At 41.6% G+C, this 11,902-nt stretch overlaps 1 long non-coding RNA gene across 1 annotated transcript; it reads right to left on the minus strand.

Annotated features, from left to right (window-relative positions):
• Window positions 1–7,366: 7,366 nt before the first annotated feature.
• LOC112919818 (uncharacterized) lies at window positions 7,367–8,162 on the minus strand. Its single transcript, XR_003234979.2, has 3 exons — window positions 8,069–8,162; window positions 7,577–7,658; window positions 7,367–7,463 (listed from the first exon to the last, which is right to left on the minus strand). It is a non-coding gene; the product is annotated as an uncharacterized lncRNA (long non-coding RNA).
• Between the last annotated feature and the right edge of the window lie 3,740 nt (window positions 8,163–11,902).

Below are 11,902 nucleotides of genomic sequence, written 5' to 3' on the forward strand. Positions count from 1 at the left end.
GATGGGGAGAAATTGCTTCTGTGCAAGAACTAATACCCACCTGGTTTCAAACCTCAGCCGCTAGCAAATATGTCATAGCGAAAGACATTTCCTGTTTCTCTGACAGATTGTCCCAGGGCTGAAATTTAATCTAATATATCAAAAGTGGTAGGTGGGAGGGGGAGAGAAAGGCAGAGAAACACTGACTCCCCAGATTTTTACAGTAGCTTGAGACACTACTGTGTGGGTATTGGTTGGTGTTGATAAGCTGTAAAAGTAAACACTGAAAGATGAAACAATAAAGAACTTGCACAAATCTCTACATCTGTATTTTTTAAATGATAAAATATTCACACCAAAGGATGTGGATGTTCGCATGCAAAAAAAAAAAAAAAAAAAAGAATCAACACAGACTTTACATTCTTCACAAGAATTAACTCAAAATAGATCACAGATCTAAATGTAAAATGCAAAACTATGAAACTCCTAGAAGATAGAGGAGAAAATCTAGATGACCTTGAGTATGACAATGACTTTTTAGATACAACACCAGAAGCACAATCCATAAAAGAAATAATTGATGAACTGGACGTCATTAAAATTTTAAACTTCTGCTCTGGAAAAGACACTGTGAAGAGAATGAGAAAGAAAGCCACAGACTGGGAAAAAATATTTGCAAAAGACACATCCAATAAAGCACTGGTATCCAAAATATACAAAGAACTCTTCAAACTCAACAATAAGAAAACAAAAAATCCAATTGAAGAAATAGGCAAAAGTACTAAACAGACACTTCACCAGAAAAGGTATACAGATGGCAAATAGCATATGAAGAGATGTTCCACATCCTATGGCATCAGGGAAATGCAAATTAAGCAACAATAAGTTAGCACCACACTCTAAAATCCAGAACACAAGCAACAGTAGATGCTGGTGGGAATGCAAAATGGTACAGCCTCAGTGGGACAGTTTCTTACAAAACAAAAGATTTATCTAAATGAATTGAAAACATAAGTTTTCCATTTTGTCCACACAAAACCTGCACATGATGGTTTAGAGCAGCTTTATTCATAATTGCCAAAACTTGGAAGCAACCTAGAGGTCCTTCAGTAAGTGAATGGATAAATAAACTGTGAGACATCCTGACAATGGAATTTTATTTATCACTATAAAGAAATGAGCTATCAAGCCATGAAAAGACATGAAGGAACCTTAACTGCATGATACTAAGTGAAAGAAGCTGATCTGAAAAGGCTACGCGCTGTATGATTCCAACTATATGACATTCTGAAAAAGGCAAAACTATGGAAACTATAAAAAGATCAGTGGACACCAGTGGTTAGGGAGAAGGGAGGGATGAATAGATGGAGCAGAGAAGATTTTTAGGGCAGTGAAACTATTCTGTATGATTCTGTAAAACTGGATGCATATCATTACATTGTCCAAACCCTTAGAATGCACAACACCAGGAATTAATCTGAGATAAACTATGGTCTTTGGGTGATTAAGATGCATTGATGCTGGCACGTCTGTTATAACAAACATCCCACTCTCCCGTGGGATGTTGATGACAGGGGAGGCTATGCGTGTGTGGGGACAGGGGGCACATGGGAATCTCTGTACGTTTTTCTCACTTTTGCTGTGAAGCTAATACTGTGAACTCCATTCAAAAGGGAAAAAAAGATGATGTGACATTATGATGAAGTCCCCTTCCATAGGAGGGACAAAGAAAGATGAAAAGAAGTGGAAGACTCACCAGTCAGATTTTAAAATGCAACTTGTTGCTGTTACAGAGCTGTAATAACACAAACCCATTGCACAAACCCTTGTATTTTTTGCTTGGCCCCATGTTGCCATTTCTTCATTGTTCCTTTTTCTTTCTGCTCTTGCCTTCTGCTCCTGCCTATTCCCTCTTTGCTTCATTTTCCGGTTTGTACTTGTTTCCTGCTGAGGGGACACATCTGCATTCCAAATCCCCACAACCTTTCTAGTTGGCTGCCCTTCAGGCCCTGATTTCTGGACTCTACACCCCTCTTACCATACTATAATTAGGAAGCTTAGTCATTTTTCTCTGACTCTGAGGCAGGCACCCCACCACTTGGATAGGGTGGAATGACACCAGAGCCAGCATCCTTACTAAAGCCAGGAAACATTCTTTACATACACACAAATCATCAGAGAGCATTCCAGAAAAAAAAATAGCAATTTTCTAAAAGAATATCTACCCTACACTTGTCTTTAAATATGGCTACCATCCATAGATTGATTTCCCTAATTAATTGTGTAAATCTTATTGAGGCACTGAGGACATGGTTGCTAACCTCAGGGAGTAGAGGACTGTCTTTTAAGATAGACTTACATGCAAATAATTACAGTCTGATGTGCTTAGTTCAACTTTGGAGGATTATTCAGAGAAGGATGATTATGGAGAACATAATCGACATTGCACAGAAGCAATAAAAAAAGAGAGAAAGGTTTCCCAGAGGAGGGGACATTGAAGAGAAATCTAAAAGGAAACACAAGTATTTTCCAGGCCACTGGGGCAGGGCAAATACAGTTCAGCTGAGAATACAGCCAAGGTTCCAAAGCAAGAAAGCACATGCAGTGCTAGGAAAGGTACCAGTATTTCTGAAGCAAGGAGGCAGGAGAGAGGGTGGCAGAGGATGAGGCTGAGTAGGGAGGGGTCAGATAAGGAAAGGCCTTTGAGTCATGCTAAGGGAATTGGCCATCACTCTGGAAGAAGCCTTTCCAGGATGTAAGCAGGAGGTTCCACATAAGCAACTAGAGGAAGGGACACTAGGAGGCCACCTCAAAAAGCCAAACAAGGGACAAGTGAACAGCAAGTGAGGGAAAGCAAGAAGCTAAGACACACCAAGGAATCTGGCTCAGAGGGCTAATTATGTGGCTGAGATTTTCACTAAGATCTAGACTACAGGGGCAGAGAGAATGTGGACTTCATAAGGAGATGAGAGATGCCCATTGCTGGCATAGGGACATACTCATTAGATGAAGGAGTAAGTGTTGAATGAGTGAAATGTCAAGAGCAACAGTTTGGTTAAAAACACTGCTCCTCTGTAGTGTTGTGTCTGTGTGGCCTGAATGTGGGAACAACCCAATTTGCAGAATCAATAGACTGATAGCCAACCACCAATGTTATATCTCAATCCCAGGTACCGTCGTTATCTCAGAACTCAACTCACTCTTCTCCCTCTCCACTATCAAAAGTCATGGCCTCATCCTCAGCTTGAGCAGGAGGCCATAACCACTGCAGCTCACAGGACTCCACGTCAGGTCTGAGAACCATGTGCAAGAAGTGCCTTCTCTCTCTCAGGGCCTCACTTTTATTAAAGAAACAATAATGCCCACCTCTCCCACTGCACACCCTCACTTTAGGGGCATCTTGAGGAGGTTAAGTTATCTTATACAGTTGGCCACATCGTGTGCTGTAAAAGTAACTGTGTTGATAAAAGCCCACTTATGAGATACTACCCCCTAAGAACTTAGCCTTATATTCCAAATGAGGTTGGTGAAACTCATTCCTTAATGTCTTTTTCTGGCTAGGAGTGCATAATCTCAGCTTTTCTCTCCAAACCGCTTCTCGTATATGCCACGATGGCCAATACTTAAGGCTGCTGTTGTTATAAATCGGTAACAATTGTTGAGCACTTGTTGCTCGGCAAGCACTACGTTGACATACCTTATTTCATACCACCCTTACAACAGCATCACAGCAACATTAAATATCGCCACCTTTCAATTGAGGAAACGGAACCTCCAAACTGTTAAGTAAAATGCTGATGGTCCCACACAACGTAAATAGAGCAGCCCGGATTTACACCAGGTTGTCTAAATCTCCCAGCTGCGAAGCTACAGTTGAGTCAAATGGGGAATCACTATTTCAGAACTGCCCAAGGAAAAGAATGTCACTTCACTGGGGAAAGCCTAAAGGTATGTGCTAAGTTGTCCTATTCCCTGCAGCTGCCTGAAGTCTCCCTGCTTAGAAATGCATAGAACATTGAAGCAGAGAGACAGAGTTTCAAAGAGCCTTCAGATGTGCCATGTACCTTTTAGACAAGTGCAGTTTTTACTTTTAATACAATAACAAGGACCCCTTCATCTAGAACTTTCTCCAGGGCTCACATTTCAAAGTGTGTGCATGCATGCACGTGAGCATGTGTGTATGTGTGTGTGTGTGTGTGTGTGTGCGCATGGGTACACCCACATGATGCAATACCACTCCCAAGTTTTTATCTGCAATGAGCTGCCATTAAATGCAAGCTGACAGGAGAGGAAAGGAGGCATAATCACTAGCTATCTACGCAATTTTTAAACTGCTCAAATGGGGCCATCATCTGAACTGAGATTAATCCTGGCACCCAAAAGCTACAAAGGAAAGTTTCTATCCTCAGGAGACACCTTAATCGAGACCCTGACCAATGTCAGATAGAAATCTCCCCAGAATATTAGAAAACCATTGCAGTGTGAAGCCTCGATTTGGCCAAATGCAGGGCCCCTCTATTCCCAGCCCCCATTTTGAAAACTGGCATTTGTCTTCTGATTTTCTTTCCCTTTCAATTTGTTTTCCTGTCAAAGGGATCTCTCCCCCTTCTCCTACTCTCCAGCACCACCTGATTGAATTCCGTTCAGGGCTCCTGGTGGTCCTGTTCTCCATGCCGACTTGATGGAGCCCTTTTGCCTGTTTCATACCATCCATCTCTCTGGGCAACTGAAATTGTGCTGCAAAATGTAGCGCTACTTCGTGGGACCTCATTAACACCAGCTCCAAGGGAATGGACTTCAACAGAGGAGGCATTAAGCATCTAAACAGCACACTGAGACAGCAAAGACTTCAAGAGCATGGCAGACAAGTGATAGAAATCGAGTCACTGATATAAAAAGCTGGGCGGTACACAGAGGGCCAGGGGAAGCTTTTCAATTTATATTTCACGTTGATATCACATTGGTTCCCACACAGCAAGGATAGGTGCTGAAAACAGAGAGATGGCAGAGAGTTTGTGTGCCTCCTGAGGTCCCTCGGTTCACCTGAACTTAAGCCAAAAATAATATCATAAAACTAATTTAGCCATCACACCAATAGGGCTCCTCAGCCATGAGGCAGACTGGATAATTATATGTTTCCTGCAATTTCTGACACTCGGCTAGTTTCAGCAAATGGCACTTCTAAATATATATTGCTTTGTCACAGCTACCTGTCTACCTCAGTTTTTCTTCAAGGAAAAGAAGCAGAACAGAAAGTTAATTATGAAGATGGGGAATCCAAGTCATTTCAGTCTAATTGAATTAATAGACCCCAAAGTCAAATGCCCTTGGTGATCAAGGACACAAGGTAATCAAGCCACAGGCTCTTAAAGTCCATGCAGGCAGTAGCAGAGCAGTTGCTTTACCCCCGGAACTACCCCTGGAGATTGGACTGAAGATCCCCTGCAGTTCTGTCCTGTGTGATCATTGGTGCGGTGTCAGCCACTACCTGTCCTAGCCAATTGTTTGTGTTTCTCTATTATTTGTATGAAGCCAGAAAGATTTCCCCAACCTTTTTTGTTGCCTGTCCATTGGTTCCCCTGAGTCCTTATGGAATTTTCTCAAGTGTCTTCCAAAATAAATTTTGATTTACACATCTATTCACACACACCACAAACAACTAACAGAGGCCAACAGTTCTCATTTGGCAGAAGGTGATGTGGCTAAGATAAGGGCAGGGCTAAACCTTGGATGCCAAAGTCTCTGGCCAGTCTCTGATCCTCCCTACTCAAAGATGGATGACCAGCAGAGTTTGCCCCACCTTCCACACTAAACAAAAGCAGGTTACACAGAACCACAGAGGAAAACAAGCAATGGGAGAATTTAACATTATTTTCCTGTCCAATCACCTAAGTAGAAAAAAATGTGTGAGGGGCACCTAGGTGGCTCAGTGGTTGAGCATCTGCCTTTGGCTCAGGTCGTGATCCTGGGTCCTGGGATTGAGGTCCGCATTGGGCTCCTCATGAGAGGCCTGCTTCTCCCTCTGCCTGTGTCTCTGCCTCTCTCTGTGTGTCTTTCATGAATAAATAAATAAAATCTTTAAAGAAAAAGAAAAAATGTGTGATGAACTATGCTTCTAAATTATAGGTGACCCATAAATGACATTAACTGAGAACTAATATGGTAACTGCTGTTCTAGGGTGCTAATTTCTTAATTCATTAATCCATTGCAGCAACTCTATGAAGAAGGAAATGGTATTAGCCCCATTGTGTAGTTGGGAAAACTAAGATACAGAGAAGTTAAACTGCCTGAGGTCAAACAGCTGGTGAATGGAAGAGGCAGGATTTGAACCTCGACATTCAGATGTCAAGACCTGTACACTTACCACTGCTACTGTGAAGACTTATTATTATGCCCTTAGGAAACAATGATAAAAAACACAATATAATGTGGAAAGCATCCCCAGGAGTGCATAAGGCCTGTCTATATCCAGAATGTGTGTGTTGCTGTTCAGGTTTCTGTATAGTAATTAGGGAAAGAAGAGTAATGAGCACAGCTACAGCAAGCAGAGGCAGAATGGCTCTGGGTCCAGGCTGAAAGAGGACTTTGGAGAAGAAGAGTTACTTGAGGAGAAACACTTGGAAGAATAAGGATCTGGGACAGTGGAACCAGCCTACAGTGGTGTAAAGTCGTATAGTAATCACAGAACCTATGGTGGGATGAAGATTTAAGTTTGAATCCTGGCTCATGCATGGACTAGTTATACAAGCTTACGTTTTTGGTTTTATTGCTATGTCATACACCATCCTAAAACTTCATAATATCAATGATGTTTACACTGCTTGTGAATCTGCAATTAGGTCAGGACTTAGCAGGATCAGCTTGTCTCTGCTATGCCACCATAAACTGGAGTGGCTTGACATTGGGGGCTGGAATCATTGGAAGGCTTAGCACTTGGTGTAGGTTGTTGGCTGGGACCTTAGCCAGAGCTATTGGACAGAATGTCCACATGTGACCTCTCCACATACCCTGAGCGTCCTCACAACATGGTTATGCGCTCCGGTGGTAAATATTCCTAAAGAAAGAGAAAGAGCTAGATATAACAATGTCACCTTTTATTAAAACAACCTGAGAAGTCATGTAGCATCACCTCTACAACATCACCTCTACAAAATCCTGCCAAGTTTATAGGGGAGAAAAAAATGGACTTCCCCTCGGGGTAGGAGAGAGGCAAGACTCTGGATGAGCCACGCAAGAGGAAATATTGCTAAGACCATCTTTTGAAACTATAATCTGCCAAAGTCACTTGATTCTCTTGAGCCTCAGTTTCTTTATCCGAAGACTTAGTATAACAACATTTCACAGAGTTCTCATAAAGACTATAGATAAGGGAGGTTATATGCTTACATGCAGTAGATGTTCAATACCAATTTCAGTCCAGGATGGAGGTTGAATGTGGGACAGCAGAAATGATCTCTTCCTCCTTAGATAGCTGTTGATTCACCTGTACCAGGACGAGGAACAAAGCTTGTTAGAAATAGAATAAGACTAAATACCAAACCATACATCCTTCAGGCTCTTCCTAATTATTCGGGAAACATCTCACAAGGATCTCACCTTCAGGAGGTATCAGCTCAGTTCTGGAATGAAGACAGTTCCTTGCTCCCATTAGTAGTGCATTGATGTCAGGGCCTTTAGGCTGAATATAAACAATAAGTAACTAAATATGACTAGTTAAATAATGGGGTTTAGAAGGAATCTTGATCTCATTTTTGGGTGTTTACTAATGTGAAGAGGAAAACTCTTTACAAATGTTCTGACAGAAGGACAAGCTTCTGGTATTATTCCTAGAATCCAAAATTCTCCCTAAATAAGTTTTGAGCCTGGGATATTCATAATGGTTCACAGTAAACCAGTTTAAAATATTTAAAATATAAAAAATGCGATCAGATTCACAATTTTCAAATGAGACAACCCATGGATTTTTAGACAAGTCCACAGTCTTTGGGGGTAACCCCATGAGTTACCAGTAGGGTGCTGAGGCAGTCCTAGACAAGGCCTCCCAAATGATTCAGTGGATGTGACAAAGCTACACTTTGGGGAAATTACCTCATTTTTAGCCCAAGTCCATGGTGCAGTTTCAGGAGAGGCTCCCTCTGTGGAGCAGCAGTTTGATCACTGATTCCAACTTCCTACTCCTTCTACAAGGGTTGAGGAAGAAAAGCAAAACAAATGGGTTAAAACGCACTCTGTCTCAAGATACTATTTGTGAGGGGCCCCCCACAAAGAAGTTCTTCAAAAGGAAGAGATGAAAGGGGGTCCAGCTTTCTGCTGGCATTTGAGCTGGCATTTGCAGCATTACCGTATGACTTTGAGCAGGCCTGAGAAGCTCTTTGATTGCCAAAGAACAGTTGCACCTCTGTCAGAGCGGCCCTCATGACTCATGTGGCTCAGCAGCAAAGGAGGGATAAGAGCAGATGTGAGGGGGAAGATCACAGCAGAGGGAAAATAACTTGAATACAAACCAAAAGGCAGGGGGCGGGGGTTGGGGGGAGAACACAAAAGAAGGAGGAACGGGAAGAAAAGAGGAAAAGAAAGAAGGATTTGCTATACTATGGCAGAGCACCTGTTGTCTTTAGAGACAACAGCACACCCAGGAGGGAATGAATTGTTCCTTCTTGATCATGAAATCGAACACTAATGCCCAGAAAATGTCTCAGCGGCAGCACACGCCTACTTTCTCTGTTGACTTCACACAGGAGAAGCTTGATCTATGTTGGAGAGCGTGGAGAACTTATGAACGTGTTTTTCTTTAAAATATCGACACTTTAATGGCACCTACTGTGTGCCAGGTATTCTGTTAAATTCTTCTTAATCTTCTCAACAATCTAAGAGACAAATAAGGAAACTGACATCCTTGTCTCTTTCAGGTAATCCTGGTTCTCACCACCTTCATCCCACACCACCACATTAGCAATTATTATTCTTTTAGCGTTCACTGTGTATCAGGTGGTTCTTACATCATCTTACATACTTCGTCCCACCAGTCCTTTCACCAACTTTATGATATGGGCACTATTTTTATTTCCATTTTTCAATGGAATGTAAATATCATTTTATAATGACTTAGAAAGGTTATCATACATAAAGTGACAAAGCTATCGAGTGGCAGATCCAAGGAAAAGAGCCAGTTCAGTCTGTCCTCAAAGCCAGGGCCCAAACCAGCATGACACACTCATTAGGCAATAAACACTCCTTGCTATTTCTCATGCATTAAGCATTGTGAGAGACTCTGCTCCCTAGGAATTCACTCAGAACCATCGTGTTCCGTGCTATTTCCACTCTCTGGTGGGCGCCTTACAAGGAGCCAGGCACTGAGTCATAGAACAGTAGAGCTTCCCCTCACCACTCCACCCCCATCATACCCACACAGAAATCAAGGTCCGTGGTGTCAAAATCAGGATTCAAATCTTATGACTTCAGTCTACCACCCTCTTTCAGGAAATCCCTGGCTCAGAAAAATGGGTCTATATTAATCATGTCAAATTTTGCTGGATGAGTTTCCATCTTAACCAGACAACAAAGCACAGGACACAGGACTAGAATGTAAATTTCACATCCACTTTCATTGTTATGATCAGACACCTTCTTCTGTCCCATTTTCTGAGTAGTGTGAAAAGAGAGTCTGATGTTTTCCTCTAAGGACAAACTCCATGTGCCTTCTGCAAACTCCAGAAATGGGCTTAATTTCATTAAAATTAATTCAGAATTGTCATAAAAATCTACTTCAAAATGTTTGTTACTTATTTCATTCTGAGATAACAGACAACCAAAAAGCAAATCCAAGATGAAAGATGAATTTTTTTTTAATAGCAGTCCCAAGTTTGGTCATGATCAATTGACAGTTCCCCTGAAATTGTATTCATTTGTTTATTAAAAACAAAACAAAATATTTACTTTGTAATATTTAGATCCTGTGTAGTGACAGGCAGCAAGAGACACACAAGGACAAGATGGGTTTCTGGCCCCAAAGGAGCTCCCTATATCACAGAGGGGACTGGCATGTCTACAAAGGAAATCCAACATAGCCAGTTAATCAAAGACCTTTACACAGAGAAACCCTAAGAACAGGGATGTGAACAAAGATGGAGTTCAAAGATCTCTTTCTAATTCCATCAGCTGGATAATAATCAAATGACCATTTACCAAAATGAGTTGAAATTGCAGAATCCCCTGATCTGTCTTCAGAATTAATGCTCAGATAATGAATGCCCAGTTCCTTCAGATGTTTAATTACTGAAGGGCCTTACTCTCAAAAGAGAGGCTATACAAACTCAGGAAGTGACATGGAATTTTAATGAGATGTGATCTTGAGAGGTCATATAATTAAGGCTCCATCTTCAGGCAAGACTCTTATTTTTAAAAACCTCAGGGAGAGAAACTTGACAACCTTCCTGTTGACAGTTTTGACAACTCTCAGATAGGTCCGCAGTGGTAGCTTTTAGAGTATGTCCTCCCGTCATGGCCTCCAGGGTCCTTTGCAGAGACTTTGACAAGAGTGAGGCCTGTGTTTACCCTGCATCTGGAGCTGAGGCTCTTGGTCCCTTTGGTTCTGGAGGATGATCTGACCCAGCAACTGGAGGAACTGGGAGACTGTGGGGCCAAAGGCAAGGTAGAGGGTACATTGTATGTGTCCCATGGGGAAGGAGAAATGGAGCTGGGCCCTGGGGCTCATGATAGTAGCTGAATCTTAACATTTAATAATAACTCACATCTGGATAAAGCTTTCACATTTACAAAGTTCTTTGACATACACCATCATTTGGTTTCACAGCAGCCTTGTGATACAGATTGGTATCTCATTTCACTGAATAGAAAATGAGACAGGATTTAAGGTAGATAAATATGAGTCTACCATTACTACTCTACTACTGTTCCTGATAATAGTAGTAGTAGTAGTAGTAGTAGTAGTAATAATAATTGCAAACATACATATGTTCCAGCCACTTTGCATAGAATATTTCATCTAATCTTCATAATGGCCTGGCAAGGTAATAATAATTTCTAAAATGCCCATTTTACAGAAGGTGAAACTAGGATTTTAAAATATTAGGTCTCACACTTAACAAGTGGTAATAGAATTCGAATCTAGGTAATTTGACATCTAAGACCATGTTTTTGCTATATCAATTAGCATTTTTAAAAATAACCATTTCTATGAGGAAAGGGATTCAAAACTCTGTTAAACCCTTGACCAAGTATTCCTGACATTCATTCTAACCAACCTCAACAGTGAAAAACCCCACGTCTCCCAGTTCCTGGATAATGTCATCTCTACCCACCTGGTGAGCCCCCACTTGCCCTCTGGAATTCCATTATTCTTACTTTCTCACGCACTAGCAATTGGCTAGGTCAATAATGTCCCTCCCCATAAGCAGGATACAAAGATTTGAACTGAAAGCATAGGCTGCAATTCTCTTGCCTTGAGCAACAGGCAAGAGCCTCAAAGAATAATACAAGACCATTGGTAATCTTCTTTCCAAAACACTTTCCCACCTAAGATTCCTTAAAATGTTGAGTTTTGTAGAGGATATGCCTGTTGAGACATAGAAAGGGTAAACATTTGCCCAAAGTCACAAAGAAGTTAGAGGCAAAGTAGGGACTTAACTCCAGTCTCCTGGCCCATTGACTCTGCAACATACTGGCCAACAGGTCAATTCAACAAGCACTCAGGGTGCTATGATCTCAGTGTTGTATTCAGTTACCCAAGGCTCAAGAGGAGATCCATTTATTTATTCAAGAAACTCTTCCTGAGTACCTAGAAGGTGGGAGGGACTGCTGGCACCACTAGAGGTATAAAGGAGACAAAGCCATGCTGCTGCTTTCCTGAAGCTAGCATACTGGTGAGGGAAAAGACACAACAAACATATAAACAAGAAAATA

The sequence above is a fragment of the Vulpes vulpes genome, chromosome 15, assembly GCF_048418805.1.
Source record: "Vulpes vulpes isolate BD-2025 chromosome 15, VulVul3, whole genome shotgun sequence".
NCBI lineage: Eukaryota > Metazoa > Chordata > Mammalia > Carnivora > Canidae > Vulpes > Vulpes vulpes.